A 17,387-nucleotide genomic window follows, 5' to 3' on the forward strand; every position below is an offset into this window, starting at 1 on the left:
ACCACTGAGGGTACATCTGTACGCTGATCAAGGCCTGTCGAACCCTTTGGTCCTTCGACATTGCTTCTCCCCTGGGCTTGGGAGCTTGCAAGAGGTCCCGGACTGGGAGGACGACTGGCACGAACAGATGCACCCTCATGCGTAACACTGACACTGACACTTTTCACCGCACTTGCACTCACTACACTTCCCACTGCACTTTTCTCCTTCAACTCTTTGACATCGGCCAAGAGTTGATTGCGGTCATTAGCTAATGACTCCACTCTGTCACCAAGAGCCTGAATGGCACGCATCATGTCCGCCATCGAGGGTTGCTGAGAGCTAGTAGAAGGGTCGGGAGTCACCACTACAGGGGAAGGAATAGGTTGAGGGGCATGGGGAGAGGAAAAATCAAAAGAGCGAGACGAACTCCTCCTGATCCTATCCTTCTCTAGCCTACGTGCATTCTTAAGGAATTCATTAAAATCGAATTCCGAAAGCCCAGCGCATTCCTCACATCGATCTTCCAATTGACAGGATTTACCCCTACAATTGGAACAAACGGTGTGAGGATCTATAGAGGCCTTCGGAAGACGCCTAGAACAGTCCCTAGCGCTACACTGCCTGTACTTGGGGACTTGAGTATGGTCAGACATCTTGAATTAGTCAAAGGGGGGAATCCAAAATCTATCCAAGTCGTCAACAAATAATCCAAATCTAATCAAAAAAGCTTGATAAGGTAATGATAATAACTCCTGTACAGCGAAAGCTAATATCTAGAGAGAATACATCACCAAATAGCGTGAAAATCAACTCCAGAAACAACAGCGTATCAAGTAGGTCTTGCCGGTGGCACGACAGAGGAAAAATTGGTTCTTGTTGACAAGAAGTACCTGAGTACCTACTCGACAGATGGCGCTGTTGTTGTACACCCCCACCTGTATAGCGATCGCTGGCGTATCCCGACCGTAGGTTTTTTCTGTCGGGCAACAGAGTTGCAGCTACATGATCACCGGGTAAGATTAATATTGAAAAAGGACAAATTCGGAGGTAATTTGTATTTTTCCTAACCATACAAACCTTAGCTATTTACATTGGTTATTACTTTCGGCGTAGCTGAAATGGCAAGCCATTAGATTTTTAACGAGGGTTAACTAATCCCTCGCTAGTTAGTGAGGGGGTAGGGGAGGGGTAGCTAGCTACCCCTCCCCCCTCACACACCGGTGAACTGGTTCACTTCGCTTAGAGGTAAGACTTCAAGGGGGACAGGGCTGGCGGGCAAGTATGTGTAAATAGCTAAAGTTTGCATGGTTAGGAAAAATACAAATTATCTCCGAATTTGTCATTTGTTCCGTAACCGAAATACAAACCACGCTATTTACATTGGGTGACTTAACCCTTAGGTAGGGTGTTAAGTCCCAGCCTTACTGGCTTTGGCTTTCCCCGGGGACTCAAAATCCAAGTGTGTAGCACTCGAGATAAAGAGTCCCTGCACCTCGCAAGTTCTTTGCTCCGCAAGGAACGTGCGGCCTACATAAGCCTGTGTGTGAAGGAAAGAAGTGTGACCCATCCTAGGAAGTCGACCTGAAGTCCTTAGATGGAGCTCAAGGCTAGGACGTTCCCAATACCACCTCCCCAGGGTATAGGGGACGCGACAGTATTATTTAATACTAGGAACACAAGGAAGCATGGTTTAACTGCAGTGGTTTGAGGTCAGCTATGCAGAGAACCCAGGATGCTGCTTTCCCCAAGAGAGGGGAGGATGAAGAAAAGAGTACAGGCCAGGCATACTTTTTCATTTATGCAGACTAAAACCGGGTAACAATGCCCTCAACCTTCTGCTACTTGTCCATTAAGGAGCCTGAGGTTAGACCAAATGTTGTGTAGCCACCACAGGGCCGATAGAGAACGAGCCTCCTGTGGTCACGTCCTACAGGTAGCGGGCTGTGAAGGTCGTTTGACGCTTCCACACCCCAACCTGCGTCACTGAGAAGTTTCTCTTGAATGTCAGGGACATAGCGATGCCTCTGACATCGTGTGCTCTAGGGCGACGTTGACGGAGGAGGGTCTGGATTCAGGGAGAGGTGGATGGCCCTGCGAATCCAAGCTGAGATGGTGTACTTCGTGACCCTCCTCTTCGTCCTTCGTGTGCTCACAAACAGGGCTTGCACTTGAGAACGAACTGCAGCTGTTCTGTTAAGATAGAGCCTCAGACTCAGTACGGGGCACAGTAGGGGATAGTCTGGGTCATCTGTTACAGAACGGAGACTCGAAATCCTGAAGGAGTCGAACCGTTGGTCCAGAACTCCAGGATTTTGAGTCTTAGCAACAAACTCAGGGACGAACCCGGATGTTACCTCCCCCCATCCCCTTGAATGGGCGACGTCATGCGAGAGACCATGAAGTTCACTGATTCGCTTGGCTGAGGCCAGAGCGAGCAGGAACATCGTCGTCCAAGTTAGGTGACGATCAGAAGACCTGGTGTAACGGTTTGAACGGAAGTCTCTTAAGAGACCTGAGGACACGAACCATGTTCCATGGAGGAGGTCTCACTTCCGATTGAGGGCAGGTGAGCTCGTAGCTTTGTATGAGTAGTGAAAGTTCCAGCGAGGAAGAAATGTCCATTCCCTTCAGCCTGAAGGCCAGGCTTAAGGCCGAGCGTTAGCCTTTCACCGCCAAGACCGAAAGGCGCATTTCTTCCCCCAAATACACAAGAAACTCCGCTATTGCTGGAATAGTGGCATCGAGAGGAGAGATACCCCTTCCACAACACCAACCACAGAAGACTCTCCACTTCGCCAGGTAGACCCCTGCAGATGACTTTCGCAGGTGTCGAGACATCCTTTCCGCAACATGTTGCAAAAAGCCTCCCTCTGTGAGGAGATGCTGGATAGTTTCCAGGCATGAAGCTGATGCGATGCTACGGCTTTGTGGAAGATGTTGCAGTGTGGTTGTTCGAGTAGCTCGTGTCGTGGAGGAAGTTCTCTCAAGAATTCCATCAGGAGCTGCAGAAGGTCCAGGAACCACTCTGCATGATGCTATAGCAGAGCTATTAAGGTCATTGCCAGGTTAACCGATAGTCTGGTCTTGTTGAGCACCCTTCTCATCAGACCGAACGGTGGGAAGACGTAAACGTCGATGTTGACCCACCGTTGTTGGAAGGCATCTTACCAGAGTGCCTTGGGGACCGGGACTGGGGAACAGGACAGCGGAAGCTTGAAGTTCAAGTCTGTCGCGAACAGATCCACCGTCAACCCCACAAAGTCAGGACTTTGTTGGTTACTAGCAGATCCAAAGACCACTTGGTACTCACTATCTGCAATGCTCTGCTCAGACTGTCGGCGAGCACATTCCTCTTGCCTGGAATGAAGCGAGCCGATAGTGGAATCGAGTGGGCTTCGGTCCATCTCAGTATCTCTACTGCAAGATGGGATAGATGTTGCAAAAAGGTACCTCCCTGCTTATAGATATAAGCCACTACCGTGGGGTTGTCGCTCACGATCACCACGGAGTGGGCCGCCAGGATCTGTTGGAATTGTTGAAGTGCCAGATATACGGCCTTCATTCTAGCAGATTTATGTGGAGTCATTTTTCTGATTCTGGCCAGAGGCCTGAGATCCTGTGGTTCAGAACTTGGGCCCCCACCCTTCTTTTGAAGCGTCCGAAAACAGCATCAAATCCGGGAGGAGGACGAGAAGATCCACTACCATTCGAAGGTTTCCCTCCGTCCCCCACCACTGAAGGTCCGTCTGTTCCGCAGGACTCATAAGAACCAGAATATCTGGGCAATCGAGGCCTTGATTCCACCGGGACTTGAGCCGACATTGCAGGGATCTCATCCTGAGGCGGCCGTTTGGAACCAGACGGGCCAAGGAGGAAGGTGTCCTATGAGACGTAACCACGATTGGGCTGGAAGCTCTTCTCGTCTGAGGAAAGGTTCCGCCACCCTCCTCAGCCTAGCTATCCTGTCGTCTGATGGAAAGGCTTTGTGGAGATTGGTGTCCAATATCATGCCTAGATATACCAGTCGTTGAGATGGAGGCAGAGAAGACTTCTCGGGGTTTACCATGATCCCTAGATCTTGGCAAAGTCCCAGAAGCTTGTCTCGGTGTCAAAGAAAGGTCGACTCCGAGTCTGCCAGGATCAGCCAGTCGTCCAGATAGCGGAGGAGACGGATGCCGATCCTGTGTGTCCACGAAGATATCAGGGTGAACACTCTGGTGAATACCTGGGGTGCTGTGGAGACCGAAACACAGCACCTTGAACTGGTAGATCTTGTCGTCTAGGCTGAACCTTAAGTACTTCCTGGAAGACGGATGGATTGGGATCTGGAAGTACGCGTCCTTCAGATCCAGTGTACACATGAAGTCTTGCGGTCTCACTGCAAGTCTGACCGTGTCTGCTGTCTCCATGCTGGACGGAGTTTGTCTGACAAACTTGTTCAGAGATGAGAGGTCGATGATGGGTCTCCAGCCTCCAGACGCCTTCTTTACGAGAAAGGCTTGACTGAAGGAGCCTGGGGAGCCATCGACGACCTCCTGGAGAGCATCCTTCTTGAGCATGGTCTCGAATTCTGCCCGAAGGGCTAGCCCCGTTAGCGATCCATGACAAAGGCACTCAACGCCACTGGATTCGCTGTCAGGGGAGGAAGAGACGTCAAGAACGGGACGCGATATTCCTGACTGATCACGGAGACCGTCCAGGAATCGGACCGAGTTACTGCCACCTGAATGTGCAACTTGCCGGCATCCCCCACTGGTGGACATGCAGGGGGATTGCCAATCTTAGTGCTTGCGGCCTTGGCCGCTCCCTCTAGGATTCTTGCTTCCCCTGGAGGATTTTCAGCCCCTCTTGTCTTTGACAGGAAAGGGCTACTGCTTGGACACGTTCGTCTTTGCTGCCAGTTTCGTCGTCTTGGATTGGCGAGGTTGATGAGGTGCTGGAGGTTTGTAGGGCTTATATGTAAGAGCCCTTTTTGAGAAGAGAATCGTGGTTCGATTTCCTCCACCTCTCAGCTGCCTGTTCCGCATCCTTGGGCTCAAACAGACTCTTTCCCAAGATGGAAGAGTGTCTGAGCTTGCAGGTATCCACGGCTGGGAGCCTCGGGTGGAACCTCACGGCCACCGCATCACGTCATTTCAAGATCGAGTTTACCCATAAGTTCGAAACTATGTGGGGCAGAAACTCGATGGAACGTGAGCCCAAGAGAAGGAAGGTCTCCAGGGCTCTCCTGATGCTCTCCTTGGACAGATCCTCGGGTCGCAGCAGGATGCCCAGAGACCCTAGCTAGACATCCAGCCATGAAATGGCCTGTATGGCGCACTTTGCGACCTTCTCCTGACTCAGGATTTCTGTTGTCAAGAATGTCACCTGCCGGCTAAAGTCTCTCTCAAGAGAGACTCCCCTGGTAAGCTCTTCCACGGAGTGGTGCTCTGAATCATGCTGCTCCCCTCCTAGTGAACTGGCAGCAAAGTCTCCTGTCCCCAAATGCTCTACTTGGGGAACTCCTAGAGTCCTTCGATTCCCTCCTAGGAGGAAAACGTAACTCCAACAAGGAAGTCTGAGGGCTCTTCTCTCCCTAACACGGGACGAATCTCCTGCTCGAGGTGGGCTTTCTCCCATTGGTGCGGTGGGAGAAGGTCTCACCTTGGTAGAGGGAGCACGCTGGCGCTCGCGCGATGGGAAAACCCCAGGGGTCGCGCGCGAGACACACTGGCGCTCGCGCGATAAGAAAACTCCCAGGGTCGCGCGAGAGACATCATAGGCTGAGCAGGAATCTGATTGAAGAGCCGGTGAAAAATGTCGGCGCGTGCGTGCGGCTGTCAGTGTGCACGTGTACGAGGTTATTGGAGCTTGAAGATTGTCGGCGCTTGTGCGCGAAAGAAGATCGACGGCGCTGGAAGATTGTCGGCGCTTGAAGATCGCCGGTGTTTGCGCGCGAAAGAAGATCGTCGGCGCTTGCACGCGCAAGAAGATTGTAGGCGCTTGAGCGTGTAAGAAGATCGTTGGCGCGTGGAACCATCGGAGCCTATGCGCGAACGATCGTCGGAGCTTACGTGCGTAGGGAGATCGTCAGCGCTAGCGCACCAAAGAAGATCGTTCGCCAAGAAGATCGTCAGTGCTTGCGCGCGTAAGATCGATGGCGCTCGAAGATCGTTGGCGCTTGCGCGCATAAGAAGGTCGTCAGCGCTCGCTCGTTAAAGAAGATCGTTGGCGCTCGAAGATCGTCGGCGCTTGCATGCGTAAGAAGATCGTCAGCGCTAGCGCGCCATCAGAGCTCGCTAGTGAAAGAAGATCGTCAGCCAAGATGATCGTCGGCGCTTGCGCGCGTAAGATCGTCAGCGCTAGCGCGCCATCAGAGCTCGCTCGCAAAAGAAGATCGTCAGCCAAGATGATCATCGGCGCTTGCGAGCGTAAGAAGATCATCGGTGCTCAAAAGATCGTCGGCGCTTGCGAGCGTAAGAAGATCATCGGCGCTCAAAAGATCGTCGGCGCTTGCGCGCGAAGATCGTCAGCACTAGCGCGCAAAAGAAGATCGTCGGCGTTAGCGAGCGTACGAAGATCGTCAGCGCTTGCGCGCGTAAGAGGATCGTCGGCACTAGCGCGCGTACAAAGATTGTTGGCGTAAAAATTTGCCATTATTCTAATTATCTAATTAATCATATAATTCAACTGATTTTTCCTCGGCCAGAAGGATTATGTTTCTGGAGTCTGGTCTGGGATAAATTCACAAGGTTTGAAGGTGTATCTACACCTGAATCGGGTCCATGGCCCAAGATCAGGTCCGAGGACAGGCCCAGCTTTTAGTGGGTGGGCCCCATAACCACTCTCACATTACCTATCCTAGGATTCCAGGTCTTTCTCTTTACTTACTAATGGGTTAAACTACCTGAAATAACCCACCAGATGCCAAAACTGTTTCCCATACAAACCTATAATTAAAACATTGGCCTATGTAATAAATATGAATTGTTCCTTACTGAAGTCTAGGAGGTCGAAGTCGAGGAGGTCAAAGACTGAAGTATTTCAGTAGCTATGGGGGGCAATTAATGAGTCCACTTTCTTCTATTAGCTGAACGTATAATGTAGCTGTTTTCGGCATAAGTTGTGGAGCTGTTCGCACCTCCTCTTCTGTTGAAATATATTTGTATAACTATAACAGTCAAATGTAAAAAATTATTTGGAATAAAAAGTGATGTTAAAAATACTTTTATCTGGTCTATGAACATATATTACTGTAGGTAAAACATGACTTTTTTACTCCCCTACAGAATATATCTCCATATCAGATCATATCCTCTTAATGTTTTGGGCATTTCCACATGTATCAGAATCTAAAAAGAATTCCGAGTGATTAACAGAGGTGCCTATATACATTATTGGCTTTTCTTGGGCACAAAAATATTAATATTCCTCAATTAATCCCCAACTGGAAAAAGGAGTATATGATGAAAAAATGTTTGCAAAACATACTTTTTTATATGGAAATCTGAGCAAAATTATAGAATGGTACAATAAACGGATTTTACTAATGTATTTTGTGGTGTTTTGAAAGCTTTTGATAAAGATTCCTGGCAGAAACCCATAGTTTTCGAGTTATAGTGGGTCGACTACCATAACTGAAAAGCTATGTCTTTGCGTTATGTTCCGTCATTAATTGCATTCAAAACACCTTAAAATTTTTAATACAGTGTATTAGTCTAATTGTATTGATACTTAAATTAACTTTTTTTTAACCTTTGTTGTTTCCGCCACTCATCGTAATACATAAACAACTACCATAATCAAAACGGAGTAATAGCAGTAAAAAACACAGTAAAAAAAAAAAAAAAAAAAGGAACCTTTGTTTGCCAGGACTTCTAGACGCATAGAAAACGGCATTTTTCCACCCTATTTTCTAGGAAGTCATTCATAGCAGTATTCATTGTACTATAAATACCTTTGTACTTGAGATAATCATACATCGGTTTTTGGGTAATATTTTGGTAGAGTCCCACCCCGCCATTACCGCTTACCAGTACATGGGAACTTGATGATTTTTTTTTTTTTTTCGAGTAAGAGCATAAACTATTAAGGACTCTTTAGAAATATTACCAAAATCTCATGGCTTTTACTCCGACATGCACTCGCTTCGCTCGCGAAAAAAGAAAAACATCCAGCTCCTATGTACTGGTAAGCAGTAATGACTGGGTGGGACTTTATCGAAATATTACCAGTTTTTGCTCTGCCGTTTGATCGCTTTGCTAGCAATTAAACATTATATAATTTCTACACTACCTTTTATTATGAACACGATAAATAAAATAGGAGCTAAGATTATTACTGCAAATTCCAATACTGAAAACAAATAGAATATGGAATATTGGGCCTTTCATTCTATTAGAACAAGCAACTTACGACAGAAGCACAAACTATTAGTGTATTCCTGAACTACCAGGTGGAAGGAGGCTCCTGGGGCCTGTGCTAAGATGCCAAAAGGAGAAAAACAGGTAATTTTTTTTTATCAAAATCGGTAACTTCGTTACTAGAAGTTTCCGCCAGTAGTATATGCGATACAATAAAGTGTATTTCCAAGGATCTATTCAATTATGCAAGTTTCAATACCTAAACTAATATTGCACTGTTCTATAATGAAACCAAAAATTGTATCCCGAACATTTTTATGATGAAAAACTGATTAAGCAAGGTAAGGGTAGACAAGGCAAGAGTAGGTAAGTGTAGGTAAGGTAACAGAAGATAAGATAATAATAGGTAAGGTAACAGTAGGTAAAATAAGGGTATGTCTTTTGTAAATCTTGTTTTCGTCATTTGGTTCGTTTCTGCATTATTGCATTTTTTAAATATTTAAAATCCAAGATACATCCTTTGGCAATCTGTACTGCTAAATCTACTCTGGGGATAGTCCAATCTGGCATGAAATTATTAATCTCGAAAAAAAATATGGGCCTAGGCTATAAAATACACATATCAGGAAGGTCACACAAAAAAAAGACAGCATCAACTGTATAATTATTAGAATATCAATGAAGTTATGGCATATTACCTTCACAATAATGTAGTTTCACTGCAGTTCATTATAAATAGCAAGTTTTCTTGCAACTTGCAAGGGAGAAAAAATGACTTAGTGACAGACTTGACGCAGACAATCAACATTGCAAATTCACCAAAACACTTCCAATAATGTTCAGCTAATTTCAACGTTTTCTTTTTTTCACTTGTTCAATCTCCACTCTCAATCATTTTGACCATCCAATTTTATTAAAACATTCACCGGATTTCAGGTATAAACTGGATCTAGAGCTAGCAATAGTAACGTTGATAGTAGCAGAATAAATTATTATCATTGTGTTGCCAGATAGTTTAGTCTAAAAATCCCCAAAACTCAAAATAAAAAATCCCCAAAACAAGTAAAAAAAAAAATCCCTAAAGCAACTCAAAAATTCTCCAAACATCCCAAAATTTCCCATATTCACAAATATACTTTTGATCTCGTAGGCTTTACTAATATGGACATTACTCACTTTAATTCATATAAGTGCAAGCAAATAAATTAAGATAATATAAAGGTTTACTCATGTTTGTTTCTTCAAAGAAATTTGTACAGAATATTCCTGACACCCAAAATCCCCAAATATAGGGATAAATTCCCATATCTGGCATCGCTGTTGTCGTTGAAAGATATATAGAAAGACTTCGAAAGAAGAGAGGGTGAAGGATGTTTTTGTTTACATAGAAAACACGGTAATCTATATTTTTTATACGTAGACGAAACGGAAAAATAAAGAAAAATTCTTAATAATATGATTTGATACTGACTTTATTAGAACTTTCACTACTAATATGTATTTAATACCATTTACCATAGTTTAACTATATACGAAATATCTCCCGGTACTGTGTTTTCTCTAATTAGGCATATACAAGAATTTCCTCTCTCTTCTTTCAACCTCTTTCTTTATATCTTTCAATAATAACATTTAATTATGCTGGTACTATTAACATTAATTCTGTTAGTTCTAGATCCAGGAGAGAGAGAGAGAGAGAGAGAGAGAGAGAGAGAGAGAGAGAGAGAGAGAGAGAGAGAGAGAGAGAGATGGCTGGTAGTCTTTTTATTATTATTATTATTATTATTATTATTATTATTATTATTATTATTATTATTATTATTATTTGCTAAGCTATAACCCTAGTTGGAAAAGCAGGATGCTATAAGTTCAGGGGCTCCAACAGGGAATATAGCCCAGTGAGGATTTGAAAAAAAGGAAAAATAAAATATTTTAAGAACAGTAACACCAATAAAATACATATTTCCTATATAAACTATAAAACTTTAACAAAGCAAGAGGAAGAGAAGTAAGACAGAATAGTGTGCCCTAATGTACCCTCAAGCAAGAGAACTCTACCCCAAGATAGTGGAAGACCATGGTACAGAGGCTATGGCACTACCCAAGACTAGAGAACAATGTTTTGATTTTGGAGTAGCCTTCTCCTAGAAGAGCTGCTTACCATAGCTAAAGAGTCTCTGCATCAAGGCACCGGCAGCTACAACAAAGACACAATCCTTTGGACCCATTGTAGTTGCTAAATACTATATCGCCTTAGTCAACTGTAGTTTGTTTGCAGGGAGAAATAGGCTACATTTCTTGTTTCAAAGTTCGTATTAGAGCCTCTGAAAGAGTAATTGGGGGTTTGTATTAACAGTTTCCTCTTCATTTAACGAGAGAGAGAGAGAGAGAGAGAGAGAGAGAGAGAGAGAGAGAGAGAGAGAGAGAGAGAGAGAGAGAGAGAGAGAGAGAGAGAGAGAGAGAGAGAGAGAGAGAGAGAATGGTTGGTAGCCGAGTGAAAACAGCTAACTTCCTTCGCAATGCCTGCATTTGCAGATGTATTGGCTGTAACACTTTTAGTTATGGGTCTTTTGACTGGCCAGACAGTACTGCATTGGATTATTTAAGCCCACATCGTACAGGAAGGTATGGAAAAAGGAGAGCGTTGGGCTAGAAGTCACGGATATGGGCCATGCCGCCATGGGATGGGTTAGTGTAAAAATCCCCGAAACTCATGATAAAAAATCCCCAAAACAACCCAAAAATCGACATTTTCACAAATATATTTTTTTCTGATCATGTAGGCTGTACGCATATAGAAAGTACTCGCCATACTTTATATTATATAGAGTGGTAAGTTAACTGATTGCAATAATATAACGATTTACTCATTTTTGTTTCTTCTTCATAGAAATTTGTCCAGAATATCCCCTTTACACACCCAAAAATTCCCAAATCTAGGAATAAATCTCCATATCTGGCAACACTGCAGTGACCAGCGTTGGTCGTCCTGCATTTAGCAAAAAATACATCGAATTACTGAGATTGTCAATCTTTACAACGGCTCCTATCATGATTTAGTTTTACATTATTCTAACTTGAGTATCTCCACATAGTCTAACCTCAAGACATTTGATAATAATAGCAGGCAAATTTATTCTGGAAACCAAAGCTAAATGAATAAATTTAAATCATACAATCGTTCCATTGTATCATGCAAATTTTAAGTTCTATTTTTCATAATATAGTTCGTGTATTAATTAAATGATTTAACAGTGTTTATTATTTTGTGGACACAACAATATAAGATATATATATATATATTAAAAAGTAAAATTACTTTAATTAGTAGTAATGATTTTATTCAATTGTTAAGATGAAAACTGATGTAACTAAATTTATAAAAACAACTGACAACTTTTCTCTTGGTAAGCATTTTTCATTAAAAAACAGCTATTGTCTAAGCTTTAAAAATTTTCATATGAAATATATATTTTTTAGTCTAGTACTACAAAATACAATTATACATAAGAAAAAAAATGTATGAGATCCCATTAATGTTTCATTTGACTGTAAAATTAGATATCTTGAAAGGGTTTTAATAATTTTGTTTGGTAACACAAGTGGAAAAGCATTTTCACAAGGATGTTGGTGACGTGGCCGAAGAATTTGGTGTTATAGCATATAAAACATTAATTTACAATTTCAAAGGCAATATTAAGTCTTAAAATTGAATATAGTTAATGATTAAGGAATATTCCATTCTAGAGATAGCTAGTTATAGATGAAAACTAAAAATCGAGATTTATTGTTAGCAGACGAATTAATTTAAGTAAACTTAACTAAACGAATAAAACAATATCTTATAAATTGGTCCATTCTATCATGTAAACTCCAACTATAATTTTGATACTACTTTTCCTGTATTCTATTAAATAATTTATACATATGTATTATTTACCAAAGGCTCGTAATTTCAAGAAATTCATGGACACGGCGATGGTATGGGCACCTATTGGCAGTACAAGTAACTATTTTTGTAAACATATTTGGTTCTATCTTGCAACTTTACATTTCCAAAGAAGGTATCTAGTGCAAAACATGGACTATTCTATCATTGCAATATAAGACGAGTATACTAGAAAATATAATTACTTTTAATTGGAGATATAATATATCCAATTGTGAAGATAAATACAGAGAAGAGAGTTCAAATAGAAAATTTACTAGCCACTTCTAGCAACTTAAACCTTGCCCATATTATTCATCAAAAAAGTTACTGTTTAAGTTTTAAAATTCTTTACATAAAATATATTACATGTACAGAACTAATACAAAATATATTTATATACGATAATAAATTTGCTTAGATACCATTAAAGTCATATTTGATTGTAAAATTAAAAATCTTAAAGGAATTTTGCACATTTCTATTGGTAAAACAAGTAGCTCAGTCTGTTTCAGAAATTCATAAGCTGTCTGTTTTACCAGATACGATACGCCAAAGACCCTAAGGAATTTTAATTTTACAATCGAACTGATTATAAATAGTATCCAATAAAATTTCATTACGTGAAATAAATATATCCTGTATTATTATCATACATAAAATATATTCTATACGAAAGATATTTAGGGCTTGGACAATATGTATTTTGATGAATAACCAGCGTTGGAAAAGCTGCTAGCAGTTTGTTTTATTTCAATTTTTAAAAAGCTTTCCTCCCCGCAACTGGTTACATTATTACTCCGAAAAAAAGTAAATATATTTCTTTCTATATTCGTCTTATATTACAATGATTAGACAGCGCATGTTTCGCACCAAATACCTTCTTTGATAAACAAAGTTGCAACTCTCATTTGTTTCTCCCATTTATAGTTATTATTTTAGAGATTACAAGCCTATAATGTATAATAAATATCGATGAATCTTTTAGTAGCATAGACAAACGATATCCTTAATATTAATACTGAAGTTTACATGATGCAATGAGACAACTTCCATTATTAATTGAGTTTTGTTTCCCTAAATAAATTAAGTCTAACAAAAAAAAAATAGCATTTTTTATACTTTCACCTAAAAATAGCTTTCTCTGGGATGGAATGCCTTTAAATAAATAATTATATTCACTTTCAAGAGTAAACATTGCCTATAGAATGGTATATTAATGTTTTGTAAGCCACTACACCAAAATTAATGTTTGCCACGTCACCATCACCATCCTGAAAATTCTCTTCCACTTGTGTTACCAAACAAGATGACGAAAACCCTCCGAGATTTCTAGTTTTACAGTCAAATAAAACATTAATAGGATAGAATACATTTGTATTCTAGTATATAATTGTATTTTGTAGTGCTGTCCTCTAAAAATATATTTTATATGGCAGAATTTTAAATTTCAGACAATAGTTTCTTTGATGAAGAATCCTTACACGACAAAAGTTTCTTGACGTTTCTTTTAATTTATTGAAATCACTTGTTATCATCTTGACAATTGACTTGATTATATCTCCAAATTATAAATAGATCGACTTGTTAACAAATAATTTATATGTTTATTAGTTGATTTTTTTTTTCTGAATCTACTCATTGTAAAGAAAAATAGCCCAGGTACGCACACATGTATACAAGTATAGACACACAAAACACACACACACACACACACACACACACACATATATATATAATATATATATATATATATATATATATATATATATACACAGACACCTTCCTAGGTGGAGATATCATAACGTGGTGAAAAGGTTTGCGTAGCCTGTTGTCACGAGTAGCAAAGCTGTACTATAATAATAAGTCAGGGGCACCCATACTAGGTTGGTTTGATGTGAGCGATCAGACGAAAATCTCCCACCATCACAATCCACGCTGGCCAGCATGAGGGGAAAAACCGGCAAACCCCAGATATGAATAAGAACATGTCTGGGGCCTTCGTTCTGCAGTGAACTAGAAGCGGCTCTCTCTCTCTCTCTCTCTCTCTCTCTCTCTCTCTCTCTCCTCTCTCTCTCTCTCTCTCTCTCTCTCTCTCAATAACAATTAAATAAGCATAATAGTAGGATGACGGATTAGACCTTCCACCAATTTCCCCCCCCCCCCCCCCCCCCCCCCCCCCAAGCTGATGTAGTGACCCCGTCTGCCGCTGTGAGCAGCTCAGCCATGAGTGTGTGTGTACAGGTCAACATGTACGTGATCTGTTCAAGCGAAAGCAAATGTTTTCAACTTATATATATATATATATATATATATATATATATATAGTATATATATATATATATATATATAATATATATATATATATATAAACAACTGCATCCGGTTTATAGACCACCGCAGGACAAAGTCCTCAGATATGTCAATTCAAGTCTTTGGTTTGCCCAGTTTTTCATCACCACGCTAGCCGGTGGGGATTGGTGATGGTGGAAATTTTCGTCTGATCACTCACAGCAAAACTCTAAGCTACAACCTTAGTTGGAAAAGCAGGATGCTATAAACCAACGACTACAACAGGGAAAAATAGCCCAGTGAGGAGAGGAAATAAGGAAATAAATAAACTACAAGAGAGGTAATGAACAATTGGAATGTAATATTTTAAGAATAGTAACATTATAATTCTTTCATATATAAACTATAGAAATTGAATAAAAAGAGGAAGAGAAATAACATAAAATAGTGTGCCCGATTGTACCCTCAAGCAAGAGAACACTATCCCGAGACAGGAAAACCTTGGTACAGAGACTAGCAACAATAATAATAACTTGTTGTGGAAAGCAATTCATGGCGAAGCTAATTCCACGTTATGGAGTGATATCACAAGAATGTACATTAGAGTACATGAGATTTAAAGTACGCAAAAGTACTTTGGCAAAGTGCTTAAATGGCCACCTATCTGATGTCGAATTTGAATGGAGCATGGAAATTACGAAGAAGAAGAAGAGGAAGAAGAAAAAGAAGAAGCAATCAAAGTATATTTGAATAATTTTAATCGAAAGGAAACAATGAAATATAAACAATTGTGTCGAGAAATAATAGAATAAACGCAGGAAGCAAAACAATAATGAAATAATGAATTATAACTGATAGGAAATAAGGACACAAAGAGAATCAGCTGACTCCCGCCTCCTACGGCCTACGGGAGTCGAAATTAACAAGCCACGAGTAACGGGCTCTCTCTCTCTCTCTCTCTCTCTCTCTCTCTCCTCTCTCTCTCTCCTCTCTCTCTCTCTCTCTCTCTCTCTCTCTCTCTCTTCTTACCTTAGATTTGAAACATTGTATATACAATAGCTTATATGTAGACGTTTTGATACCTTATTGAGATATTGGTAAAGGATGAGAGAGAGAGAGAGAGAGAGAGGAGAGAGAGAGAGAGAGATTCTGGGTGCTTAGACGAAAACAATTGCCACATGGTGCCAAATGTCAAAACAATATTCTACTTCAAGGCTGAAATTGGATTTAACGAGCTATAAATGGTTTAATTTTAATCAACATATACCTTTTATTACGGCGTTGAATTGTGTTTGATCATCGAATTTCATATAAATGAATTATTCAGTAAATTGTTTTGAACATGTGGCACACCTTGTCTTAACCGTTTGCATACAATCAAATAGTTTCCCGTAGGAGGCTCCTAATCCGATATCATTATCAATACTATTACTATTAAGCTCTATTGAGATCACGCAAGCACAGTTATGCCAGTATCTCTTTTAGTATTTTAGGAACTATCACCAGCAATACAGGGTCTTTAGAATTAATAGTTTAGTGAAAGATTGAAAAATAGCAAATTAGACAATGGCAAGGTTCAGTCAAATTTCGAAACCAAACAGCCTGAAATTACATATAAAAGTCAGACTATATATCAGTTTAGTGAGACCGGTGTTACTACAGGGATATACTGTAAGTCATGGTATGGCAACGAAACAGTAGCTTTAGTATATTTGAGAAAAAGCCCTCACAAGGATATTGGGAGTTAAATTGCAGGGCAGGATTAGAAATGTAACTTATAAGAGAGATAATGTGAGTGCCATTTGAGGATGAGATCATGGTGAGGGGTAGATGGAGATGGTTTGGGCATGTTCTTCGCACTCCCCAAGAGAGATTAGTTCACCAAACTTTCAAATGGGCTCCAAAAGGCACTAGAAAGAGTTGGAAGACCCAGGCCTACATGGCTGAGGACTATGAAGCGCGAAGTAGACAATGAATGAAGAATATTTAATTAAAAGCTCAAGATAGAGATGACCGGCGAAATCTAACCGAGGCCCTTTGCGTCAATAGGCGTAGGAGGAGATGATGAGTTAACTTCTGGATGTGAATTGTGAACTGTGTGTGTGTGTGATGAGATATCTTTATAGAAGGGTGAGTATTCATAAAAATCTACTTCACTTAAAGAAAGTGAAGGTACAAGAGAGAGAGAGAGAGAGAGAGAGAGAGAGAGAGAGAGAGAGAGAGAGAGAGAGAGAGAGAGAGAGAGAGAGAGAGAGAGAGAGAGAGTACAACGATCCATTTGAGTAGGAAATAAGTATGGTATGAATTACATATAGGACAAAGAAACGCATCATTAGCCTAAAGAAGCAGAGCAATAAATAAGTGAATTAAACAGTAACCAATGAAAAGATAGCCACTTAAACCACCCAACTCCCCCCCCCCCCTACAAGCACCGGCCACAGACCTCCCTCAGACACCACCACAAATCGCTCTTCCACACTGGCAAACTGCGAATTGATGATGGAGATTTTTGTCTGATCGTTCAGAGCAAACCAACCTAGTATGGGTGGCCCTGACTAGCGCATTCAGGTATCCACACTTACAAAGGGACATGCATAGATGGATAGATATCCTGTGTCTGTGTAGGTATGACGACGCTCACGAGTGTATGTGCGTGTGTGCGTTTCTTGATGTATAGAGCAACCTCGTTATTATGAACATCACATCGTTCACCTTAATCTAGAGCATTAGACATAGATAAAAGCCTTATAAATTATATCGAGTGTGAGATATGCTACAATAATCATAAAACACGCAAAGTTTCAATGTAAAAAAAAATAAATTTACCCTTTGGAAAAGGAGAA

At 41.0% G+C, this 17,387-nt stretch overlaps 1 long non-coding RNA gene across 1 annotated transcript in view; it reads right to left on the reverse strand.

Moving 5' to 3' along the window:
• LOC137653383 (uncharacterized) overlaps nt 1–9,149 on the reverse strand; it is a 42,400-nt gene extending 33,251 nt beyond the window's left edge. Inside the window, exons 1-2 of the long non-coding RNA XR_011046468.1 lie at nt 9,023–9,149; nt 6,960–7,110 (exon numbers count right to left, since the gene is read on the reverse strand). This is a non-coding gene — a long non-coding RNA (uncharacterized lncRNA). The remainder of the gene's footprint in view (nt 1–6,959; nt 7,111–9,022) is intronic.
• Between the last annotated feature and the right edge of the window lie 8,238 nt (nt 9,150–17,387).

This window comes from Palaemon carinicauda, chromosome 14 (genome assembly GCF_036898095.1).
Source record: "Palaemon carinicauda isolate YSFRI2023 chromosome 14, ASM3689809v2, whole genome shotgun sequence".
NCBI classification, from domain to species: Eukaryota; Metazoa; Arthropoda; class Malacostraca; order Decapoda; family Palaemonidae; genus Palaemon; species Palaemon carinicauda.